Consider the following 12,331-nt stretch of genomic DNA (forward strand, 5'->3'; position numbering starts at 1 on the left):
CATTAATGGGAAGAAGTGGAACTGTAAGCGCAGTTCCCCAGTGTCGGTGCTGAAGACGGCTCTCATCATTCTCCCCTGCTCTGCCTGCGATCAGCGCGAGCAGTGGAGAATGACTAGAGCTATATTCAAGTGATAACAATGACAGCAGGCGGTGGCTGATGGGACTATTACTCATATCAGCCTACACCTGCTGCTGTTAATAACAGTGAGAGCAGGAGTAGCTCACAACCCTCAGCTGTTAGCTTCAGCAAGGCTGGTTATCAAGAATAGAGGGGTCACCACGCTGTTTTTTAAATTATTTAAATAAATAATTTAAAAACGTGGTCCCACCCCATTTTTGACAACCAGCCTTGCTAAAGCTGACAGCTGGGGGATGGTATTCTCAGGCTTGTAAGGGGCCATGGATATTGAACCCCCAGCCTAAAAATAGCAGCCTGCAGCCGCCGAGAAAAGATGCATCTGTTAGATGCACCAATTCTGGCGCTTTGCCCGGCTCTTCCCACTTGCTCTGTAGTGGTGGCAAGTGGGGTTCATATTTGTGGGGTTGATGTCACCTGACAATACAAAGGTGACATCAACCCACAGCTTAGTAATGGAGAGGTGTCTATGAGACGCTGGTAGAGCAAGGGAGAATGATGAGAGCCATCTTCAGCATCCGGCGCCGAGGAACAGTTCTGTTGTGAATTCTGTTGTCGAACTCCCTCCTGTGGTCGTGAATGGTACTTCGGCGAGTTCTGTCCATGGACTCCCTCTGGTGGCTGTGAGTGGAGCTGCTGCTTCTGTGGTTCCTTACACAGGTGACGTGGTTTATCCTTTGGTTGGCTGCTCTATTTAACTCCACTCAGATCGTTACTCCATGCCAGCTGTCAATGTTCCTGCATTGGTTCAGTTCGCTCTTGGATCTTTCTGGTGACCTGTCTACTCCAGCAGAATCTAAGTTCCTGCTTGTTATTATTTGTTCATTGTTTCCTTGTCCAGTTGGCTATCATGATTTTGTCTTGCTAGCTGGAAGCTCTGGGATGCAGAGTGGCATCTCCGCATCGTTAGTCGGTGCGGAGGTCTTTTTGCACACTCCGCGTGGTCTTTTGTAGTTTTTTGTGCTGACCGCAAAGATACCTTTCCTATCCTCTGTCTGTTTAGTAAGTCTGGCCTCCCTTTGCTGAAACCTGTTTCATTTCTTCGTTTGTGACTTTCATCTTTACTCACAGTCAATATATGTGGGGGGCTGCCTTTTCCTTTGGGGAATTTCTCTGAGGCAAGGTAGGCTTTATTTTCTATCTCTAGGGCTAGCTAGCTCTTAGGCTGTGAAGAGGCGTCTAGGGAGTGTCAGGAACGCTCCATGGCTATTTCTAGTTGTTGTGATAGGATTAGGGGTTGCGGTCAGCAGAGCTCCCACATCCCAGAGCTTGTCCTGTGTGAGTTTAACTATCAGGTCGTGCCGGGTGCTCCTAACCACCAGGTCCATAACACTTCCCCTCATTCAGCACCATGACAATCAAGCACAGCAGAGTCCTGCATACACTGAGGCCACTGACCATGTGACCCCTGACTCCTCCCCTCCTGTGACCTCATCACAGGTCCTGTGCGCACAGAACAGGTGTGTGTGTGTGTGTGTGTGTACGCGCATGTGTCAGGTGTAAGCAGCACATCAGCACTTTACAGCCACTTCACTCACCAGCTGCTGCCTTTCAACTCTGTCAAGCTTCAGTGACAGTCACGCCCAGCCCTTCTGCTAGGTTACATATCCTTCACGGACACGCCCACTCGCTGCACACTGCTGGAAGTCTGGGGAAGCTGTGGGCGTGGCCAGCAGGGTGTGTGACTTGTCTGCTTGTTTGCTGGACTGGGCGGGCCCTTAAACACTCGGGCCCAGTCGCAGCTGCGACCCTTGCGACCGCAGTTGTTACGCCCCTGCTGCCAACATTCCAAATTAGGCTTCTTTATACAGCGTTCCGTATAATGCAGCAATAAAGAGCAACATTAGAGCTTGTCACATGCTTGAAAAAGGCTTGTGAAAAGCTGAAACAGTGCCATTTATTGCTGCAGTTTATGGAACATAAGGTAATAAAGAAGGCTGAATTTTGATAATGTTGACATCATTCTCTTATCAAATCTGGTGTCCCTACGCACTGCCATTCTCTAATCATCCATTTCCGACAGCACCAGACTGTATAGATCATTCTTACAACTGGACTGGTATACAGAGTTGTCATTTAGATCTGCGACACACAGACATTTTTTATGCTTTTAGTGGAGTTCATGAATTTAATGAGCAGACATATCAATAGAGTGGATACACATCCAGGGATATGAGATTTCTTCTCTAATTGTGCACACAGTATGGAGTTGGGACCCCTTTCATCATTAATAACTATTAAAGTACCTAGACCAGACCCCAACAACCAGAATTCTAAATAAATACACACCCCTAGACCTAATCTCTTAACCCTTTCACCCCTGGGTGAATGACACCAATGATTCTCTTATATAGCGTACTGGAAAACAAGAAGAAAAATTCCAAGTGAGGTGAATTTGCAAAAACAGTGCAATTCCACAATTGTTTTCTGGACTTTTTATTTACCATGTTCACTGCATGGTAAAACTGACATGTCATTATGATTTTCCAGGTCAGTACACATATGCAGACACCAAACATGTATAGATTCTTTTTAATTGAAGTGGTAAAAAAAAAATTCTGAAATTTGTATGAAAAAAAGTTTTTGCATTTCTCGCCATTTTACGATACCCGTAGCGTTTCCATTTTTTGGAATCTGGGGCTGGGTGAGGGCTTATTTTTTGCACCCTGAGCTGACCTTTTCATTAATACCATCTTGGAGTAGATACAATGTCTTGATCGCCCATTATTACATTTTATTGCAATGTTGCAGCAACCAAAAAACATAATTCAGGCGTTTTGATTTTTTTCCCTCGTTACGCCTTTTACTGATCGGATTGATTGACTTAATATTTTCATAGATTGGGAAATTCTGAACGCATCGATACAAAATATGTGTATGTTGTTTTATTTTTAATGGGACAAAAGGGGGTGATATGAACTTTTGTGTTTTTTTTTTTATTTATTAATATTGTTTCAAACTTTTTTTTTACCTTTTCTGTGTTTAACAGTCTTTGGAGACTTGAAGCTGTTATTGTCCAATCATCTGCTCTGTACATAGCAGGGCTTCAGCCTGCTATACAGTGGGTACGGAAAGTATTCAGACCCCTTTAAATTTTTCACTCTCATTAATGTACACTCTGCACCCCATCTTGACTGAAAAAAAGAAATGTAGAATGTTTGCAAATTTATTAAAAAAGAAAAACTGAAATGTCACATGGTCATAAGTATTCAGACCCTTTGCTCAGTGTTGAGTAGAAGCACCCTTTTGAGCTAGTACAGACAGGAGTCTTCTTGGGAATGATGCAACAAGTTTTTCACACCTGGATTTGGGGATCCTCTACCATTCTTCCTTGCAGATCCTCTCCAGTTCCGTCAGGTTGGATGATGAGCATTGGTGGACAGCCATTTTCAGGTCTCTCCAGAGATGCTCAATTGGGTTTAGGTCAGGGCTCTGGCTGGGCCAGTCAAGAATGGCCACAGATTTGTTCTGAAGCCACTCCTTTGTTATTTTAGCTGTGTGCTTAGGGTCATTGTCTTGTTGGATGGTGAACCTTCGGCCAAGTCTGAGGTCCAAAGCACTCTGGAAGAGGTTTTCATCCAGGATATCTCTGTACTTGGCAGCATTCATGTTTACTTCAATGGCTTCCAGTCATCCGTTCCCTGCAGCTGAAAAACACCCCCATAGCATGATGCTGCCACCACCATGTTTCACTATTGGGATTATATTGGGCAGGTGATGAGCAGTGCCTGGTTTTCTTCACAGGTACCGCTTAGAATTATCATCACCAAAAAGGTCTATCTTCCTCTCATCAGACCAGATAATCTTATTTCTCATAGTCTGGGAGTCCTTCATGTGTTTTTTAGCAAACTCTATGTGGGCTTTCATATGTCTTGCACTGAGGAGAGGCTTCCGTTGGGCCACTCTGCCATAAAGGCCCGACTGGTGGAGGGCTGCAGTGATCGTTGACTTTGTGGAACATTCTCCCATCTCCCTACTGCATCTCTGGAGCTCAGCCACAGTGATCTTGGGGTTCTTCTTTACCTCTCTCACCAAGGCTCTTCTCCCATGATTGCTCAGTTTGGCTGGACAGCCAGGTCTAAGAAGACTTCTGGTGGTCCCAAACTTCTTCCATTTAAGGAATATGGAGGCCACTGTGCTCTTAGGAACCTTGAGTAATGCAGAAATTCTGTTGTAACCTTGGCCAGATCTGAGCCTTGCCACAATTCTGTCTCTGAGCTCCTTGGCCCGTTCCCTTGAACTCATGATTCTCATTTGGTCTGACATGCACTGTGAGCTGTGAGGTCTTATATAGACAGGTGTGCGCCTTTCCTAATCAAGTCCTATCAGTTTAATTAAGCACAGCTGGACTCCAATGAAGAAATAGAACCATCTCAAGGAGGATCACAAGGAAATGGACAGCATGTGACTTAAATATGAGTGTCTGAGCAAATGGTCTGAATACTTATGACCATGGGATATTTCAGTTTTTCTTTTTTTAATAAATTTGCACAAATTTCTACATTTCTGTTCAGCAGCAGGTGGAACTCGGAAAAACCAGCCACTATTACAGGCACTTGATGGCTATTAAATCAGCCATCAAGCACGGGGACAGATGCAGGCTTGTAATGACCAGAGGTCCGAATAAGATCCAGTGAGTCACAAACCAAGACCAAGGCAGAAATCTCCAACGGTATTTACTCAAAGGCAAATTAATCAAGGTAATATGGAGAATATTAAGGCAGATGCACCCCAAAGATACACTAATTCAGCAGCAGCTGAAATCACTGTGCCACTCAAAGGTCTCCTGAGAACTGTGTACTACAACAGACTAGTAAGAAATTTACCTAACAGGCAACTAAAAACAGGAACAAGTGTAAATTGAATGTAGTGTTATTAAGGGAGCCCCTGGAATGGCACATTGAGTATAACTTACACAACTCTAATATAAGATACACCTCTAAAGTAACAATTTAACACTCTGAGCAGAGATACCCGGGTATCTATAACTATGGTACCGTATCCTGAGATGGATTTCCTCTCAGGCAGGAATCCGCAGAGGCTGTAGCCAGTTCATATCTTCAGCGCCAATAAGTTACAGCAAGCTCCTCTTGTCTTGTCGGCCGATGCTGAGCCCAAACGCCGGGGACTTAGTTAGTGGTCTCACGATGTAGACTCTGCTTCTGTAGCTCCTAGGAATGGTTCCACGACAATCCGTCCGTCTCTGTATCAGCAGTCTGTCCAGACTTGTTCCTCCACTCAATGCACAGGGAAACCACAGACTTCCAAATTCGTACTGGGTTCTTAGCAAAGTCTCTGTCTTTTCTTAGATAAAGGGTTAGCTCCTCTCCAGGAAACGTTAGCAACACAAGTCTCTCACAGAGTTAAACAAAAGGTTAGCTCTTCTCCAGGGGAACGTTAGCAACAAAAAGTCTCTCAAAAGCTTCTTTTCCTCCAAAAACACTTGCAGTAAATCCACACAGTCTCATTTTAAGATCTCACAGCAGCTTCTCCTTTTCTTCCCGCCTTTTCTCTCTCAGCTCTCACTTCCTACCTTCACTTTACACTCGAGACACTAGACCCCACCCCGCAGCACACATTGTCTCTGGGAGGTCTGTCCTCTGCTGCAACAGGCAAAAACCACAGGGTCCTAGTGCCCTCTCAGTGGGACTACAGTTCACCCTCTTACATGCCACCCCACTAGAGGTTGGCGTCCTCGACATACCTTCCCACTCAAATTCATCTTGAGCATATCGCTGAGGCGGTATTCCTGCCGTAGATCGTGTAGTTCTCCTGAGTCCTACATCAACAGGTGCGACCTTAGAGGGAGCTAGAGTCTCTTCCGTGGTCGTGTTAGTGGGCGTAAGTGGAGTTGTCTCCTCCTGCGGCTCGATGTCCTGTGATACAGCGTCAGGACCAAGCAGTTGACCTGATGCACTCTCCTCAACAACATCCTCCATATCCCCAACATTCTCATCACCCGAGGCCAGATCGGTCACAGGGGGCAAATAAGCAGGCGCAGGAGTAAGCACACCATCAAACTCAAGATCATTCAGAGCTTCCGCCCCTTGGAACATGGCCTCTGGCTCTAGGGGGGTAGGCGCCGAATCTTCAAACCAGCACCGTTGTAACATGTTACGATGCAAATTACGGGTTGGCCCCCCTGTCCCCACCGGTTCGACCTCGTACACTGGAATCTCAGGGTTCACCTGTTTTTTTTATCAGATATGGTATCGCCTCCCATCGGTCACTCAGCTTTCCTGACCGTCGTTTTGTCCTCACCAACACTCTGTCCCCCAGAGAGAACAGCTCTGCTTGTACAGGTCGCGTGTCCTTATGGACCACCTGTCGAAGGCGGTCGCCCACCTCCTGATGCACCACCCTCAACCGCCGCCGATGCTCTCGTACCCACTCGGATGCAGTCCGAAGGGGGGCGGAGGAGGGATCTGGCATGTTCAAATCCTCAATGTCTCGGCCAGGTCTACCAAACATCAACATGTGTGGTGAGTAACCAGTAGTACTGTGCACCCTGTTATTGTAAGCCCACATCAATTCGGGGAGATAATCAGGCCAGCATGACTCTCTAAGGACCTCAACCTTTGCAACAGGGTCCGATTAATACGCTCACACGCCCCGTTACCCTGAGGGTGGTAAGGCGTTGTTCTCGACTGCTCGATACCATAGAGCTGGTGCAACTCTTTCATCAGCGTCCCCTGAAAGCAGGCCCCTTGATCTGAATGTATTCTCTGCGGACACCCGAACACTTGGAAGAAATGTCGGCACACTGCCTCAGCCGCCGACTTGGCCGTCTGATCTCTTGTCGGCACCGCTACAGCATACTTGGTAAAGTGATCTGTCATCACCAGGCAATAGGAGTACCCTGACGTAGAGTACCCTATCAACACGTAGTCAATCATGAGTAGCTCCAGTGGAGCTGAAGTCTTAATAGACTGTGTGGGAGCCCGCTGCTCAGGGCTTTTGTTGAGCCCACAAATTCGGCACTGCCGACACGCGTCGGCCACCATCCCTCCCAACTCAGGGCAGTAGAGGACTCGCTGCAACCACTGAAGTGTCTTTTCACTTCCAAAATGGGCCCCCTTCTCATGCGCCTCACGAGCGACCACTGGCCCCATCCCCACAGGAATTATCAGTTGGTACCGATGCTGCAGCTCCGATGGCAGGTACACCTTACGATACAAAAGACCTTGCTCCACACACAATTTATCCCATTGTCGAAGGAGTTTCATTCCTTCCATGGACAACTGAGCCTTGTCCTCTGCACTGGGCCAGGCCTTGTTTTGTACCCAACGGCGCACAAGTGCAATGTCCGGACACTCATCCTGGACTCTTGTCCAATCTGAGGGTGTTTTACCCAGGACACAGGGCATCCCGGTGGCCACCCCACTTGAGTGTACCACACTTTGGAAGATAGGTATCTGCCCCAAAGCTGGAGTTTCAGTATCCTCAAGTTGTTCGTCAACATCTTCCCCGGATGACCCAAGGGGCACCCTTGACAATGCATCTGCATTGCCGTTCTCTCGACCAGAGCGAAATTTAATGCGGTAATTGAACTTGGCCAGTCTGGCGACCCACCGCTGCTCCAGTTTTGCATTCTCTAAGTGAGCTAGCGGGTTGTTATCTGTCATGACTAGCACCTCAGCCCCTGTTAGATACTCGGCGAAGAGTTCTGTCATTGCCCACACCAGGGCCAGCAATTCCAGCCGGAATGAGCTGTAGTTAGCCGGATTTCGCTCGGAGTCTCTTAAAGATCTGCTGCCATAAGAAATCACTCGTTCTCGGCCGTCCTGCACCTGTGCTAGTACTGCCCCCAACCCATGAAGACTACCATCGGTATACAACAAAAAAGGGGTGTCAAACCGGGCGTAGGCCAGCAATGGGGCACTCGTTAGGGCGGTTTTCACTCCCTCAAATGCCTTTTTCTGTAGGGGCCCCCATGGAATGGGGCGATTTCGAGGACCCAGCGCTGTCCCTCTCAAAAGTTCATTCAAGGGACTCACCACTTGTGAGAATTTAGGCACAAACCGCCGATAGTATCCTGCTAGGCCCAGGAAGGCCCGCACTTCTCGCAGGTCACAAGGAGGTGGCCACTCTTGTACCGCCTTAATCTTACTGGCTAAAGGTAGTACCCCGTCCGGGGTCACCAGATGCCCCAAATATTCAATCTGGTTTCGTAACAGTTGACATTTTTTTGGCTTTATTTTCAGGCCGTAGCTCTTGAGCCGCCGGAGAACTTGACGCAGCTTCTCCAGATGATCTTCAAATGAGGTTCCGAACACCACAATGTCGTCTAGATATATCAGGACTGATTCAAAATTTAGATCGCCCAAGCAATGTTCCATCAGGCGTTGGAAGGTTCCTGGGGCGGTAGCGAGGCCAAAGGGCATCCGGTTGAACTCAATGAGCCCCATTGGCAAGACAAACGCCGTCTTGGCCCGATCTTTTTCAGCCATTGGGACCTGCCAGTACCCGCTTGCCAAATCCAACGTTGAGAAATACTTGGCCCGACCCAGGGCCGACAGGGATTCTTCAATACGGGGTAAAGGATATGCGTCCCGTACGGTGTGGGCATTCAATTTCCGATAGTCCACACAAAATCGGAGTGTCCCATCCTTCTTGCGGACCAAGACTACAGGGGCCGCCCAGGGACTCCGGCTCTCTCGGATCACTTGGTTGTCCAGCATACTGGCCACCATGCTCTTCACCTCTTGATAGAGCGCCGGAGGAATTTGACGATATCTTTCTCTAATGGGTGGAGTATCCCCCGTTGGAATCTCATGCTCAATCGTCTGGGTACACCCGAAGTCCTCTCCATGTCGGGAAAATGTCTCTTGATGTTCCCACAAAACTCTCTCCAACTGCTCCAACTGCACGGGGGTCAGCTTCTCCCGATCCACTCCCATCTGCTCCATGATCACATGAACATTCCATTCCTCCGTAGGAGGTTCAGTCCGGCCTACCTCGACCGCGAATGTCCAGGATGACTGTTGGTCTGGTCGCAATTCGAACCCTGCATTTTCCGGCACCTTCTCTGCCGGCACGAACAGTTCAGCCAGTATGGTCCCAGCGGGAATTGCAACAGCTTCATCTAAAACATTGATGCATCGGACCGGCACTCGTCCATTCTTCACAATCGCCAAAGATCGGGCCACATGTACCTTGGCAAATGAGGAACCCTCTCGGGCGGGCTCAAGTAGCACTTCAAGCCCATTCAATCTCTGTGCAGCTCCCACAGGCAGCATTAAGAGTTCCTCTTGTCTGGGTCCCAGCAGGATCGGGGCCCTCGAAGTCACTCGGACCCGGCCCACCCGGCCACCTGGGACCGCACTTTTCAGCAAGTCGCAACTCAGCACTAGACGGTGTAGAATTCTCTGTGTGGGTCGGTGTCTTGTCGCACGGGCCCAGTATCGGGGTCCTTCACTGGCATACATCTGGTGATTCAAATCTCGCAGCACGTTCATTCCGAGCGTCACTTCCATCCCTCTTCTAGGGGGGTGATCCACCAGTACTACCCCTTTCTGCCCCAGCTCTTGACCAAACATTTTTAGTTGCATCCACACGATCCCTTTGACTGACAATTGACCATTATTTGCGGCGGTCAGTCGTATCACTCGGCCATCCTCTGGAATCACTAGTCGACTGAAGTATCTCTCATATACTTCTAGAGGCATTACAGTACATTCGGATCCCGTGTCAACCAAGCACCTCATCTTCCGCCCTTCAAACTTCTATCACTGGACTACATGCAAACAAATCTTGTTCATTCTGTCGAGGGCTTTGTGTGGGTGGGGCCGCTGCTGCTTGCCCTCTCATGGCAGCGGCCGGAAGTTTAAAGCCGGCGACGGGGTTTCTGGGGCTGTAAGCGCCCGGCAGTAACGCGAGATGTGTCCCTGGCGGCCACACTTCCAGCAGGTGATTGTTCCTCGTGGGCGAGGGCTTGACAGGAGGTTCCCGTGAGGTGGTAGAGGCGGGATCAACTGTCAGTTGAGACAATTTCAGCTTCAACTCCTTCACCTCAGCACGCAAAGCTTGTACCATGCTTACAAGCCCCTCTCCCCCCGACCCTGATGACACACCTTCCTCCAGCTGGGCACTGTTCACTGACCCCTCGGGAACATAGGCTGATTTCTCTTCCCTTTCCACTGCAGCTCGGTAAATCTGCCAGAAAGATAACTCTGGTGCAACCCGGGCCATTTCCAACAGCTTGTCCCGGAGAAGTCTATGGGCTAAACCGGTGATGAATTGGTCCCGGAGCAAGCGGTCTACCTCCCGGAACGCCCCCATGGCCCCCGGGTCTAGTCGCTGCATCTCATTCAACATCTCTTGTAAAATATTAGAGTACTGCATCAGGGACTCACACTCTCTCTGGGGACGATTAAAGAATAGGGACCGAAGCTGGGCCACACGCGCTCGGCCCCCCAAACTCCCCTCTAACAGTTCCAAAATCTTTTCTAATGTATCCCTCTCTGATTCTGGGCGCACCATCACCATACGCCTAATATCACCCTCCAGTGCATTTAATGCCAGCTCAGCGCGTAACGCGGGGGTCAAATTACACATGCGCAGAATACTCCGGATTCTCTCAGCCCAATCTTGCAACGCCATATTGCGCCCATCGTATTTCGGCATGTGCTGAAGTAAAGCTCCTACAGGCACATACCCTCCCGGAGTCGCAGCGGCTGCCAGGGGAACCCCAACCCCCGAGGAGGATGCGGATACAGTGGGGTCATTTCCACCCTCGCCCTCGTCCATGACAAACACTGGATCCTGCCGACTACGCCAAAAATGTAATGACCAGAGGTCCGAATAAGATCCAGTGAGTCACAAACCAAGACCAAGGCAGAAATCTCCAACGGTATTTACTCAAAGGCAAATTAATCAAGGTAATATGGAGAATATTAAGGCAGATGCACCCCAAAGATACACTAATTCAGCAGCAGCTGAAATCACTGTGCCACTCAAAGGTCTCCTGAGAACTGTGTACTACAACAGACTAGTAAGAAATTTACCTAACAGGCAACTAAAAACAGGAACAAGTGTAAATTGAATGTAGTGTTATTAAGGGAGCCCCTGGAATGGCACATTGAGTATAACTTACACAACTCTAATATAAGATACACCTCTAAAGTAACAATTTAACACTCTGAGCAGAGATACCCGGGTATCTATAACTATGGTACCGTATCCTGAGATGGATTTCCTCTCAGGCAGGAATCCGCAGAGGCTGTAGCCAGTTCATATCTTCAGCGCCAATAAGTTACAGCAAGCTCCTCTTGTCTTGTCGGCCGATGCCGAGCCCAAACGCCAGGGACTTAGTTAGTGGTCTCACGATGTAGTCTCTGCTTCTGTAGCTCCTAGGAATGGTTCCACGACAATCCGTCCGTCTCTGTATCAGCAGTCTGTCCAGACTTGTTCCTCCACTCAATGCACAGGGAAACCACAGACTTCCAAATTCGTACTGGGTTCTTAGCAAAGTCTCTGTCTTTTCTTAGATAAAGGGTTAGCTCCTCTCCAGGAAACGTTAGCAACACAAGTCTCTCACAGAGTTAAACAAAAGGTTAGCTCTTCTCCAGGGGAACGTTAGCAACAAAAAGTCTCTCAAAAGCTTCTTTTCCTCCAAAAACACTTGCAGTAAATCCACACAGTCTCTTTTTAAGATCTCACAGCAGCTTCTCCTTTTCTTCCCACCTTTTCTCTCTCAGCTCTCACTTCCTACCTTCACTTTACACTCGAGACACTAGACTCCACCCCGCAGCACACATTGTCTCTGGGAGGTCTGTCCTCTGCTGCAACAGGCAAAAACCACAGGGTCCTAGTGCCCTCTCAGTGGGACTACAGTTCACCCTCTTACAGGCTCAGCGATGGAGGGACACAGCCGATGATGTAAATATACGTATCCTTGTTGCAGGAGTGTATTCCACAATGGTAGCAGCTGCAGTTTTCTCAGAGCTTGACTGTAGATGATGGATTTTTTTTGTGTCTTGGATGAAACTTTTCCATCTAAGATATGCCGGACGTCCTGTGGGCATATGGTAAATTGATGTTTGTATGGCTTTGTCTTTGATGTATATGGTCATGTCCAGAAAATGTATTTGGGACTTTGAGAAGTTGAGGGTGAGCTTGATGGTTGGATTATTAGCAGATCATCAATTTAGCGGAAGTATGTAGCTGAGGTTTAACTCAGCCATAAATAGGTT

General features: G+C 48.4%; 1 protein-coding gene across 4 annotated transcripts in view; it reads left to right on the forward strand.

The window, feature by feature from the left end:
* ITGB2 (integrin subunit beta 2) overlaps positions 1 to 12,331 on the forward strand; it is a 220,890-nt gene that overhangs the window by 167,960 nt on the left and 40,599 nt on the right. The gene's annotated exons all lie outside the window — the stretch shown is intronic.

The sequence above is a fragment of the Ranitomeya imitator genome, chromosome 7, assembly GCF_032444005.1.
Source record: "Ranitomeya imitator isolate aRanImi1 chromosome 7, aRanImi1.pri, whole genome shotgun sequence".
Taxonomy (NCBI): Eukaryota; Metazoa; Chordata; class Amphibia; order Anura; family Dendrobatidae; genus Ranitomeya; species Ranitomeya imitator.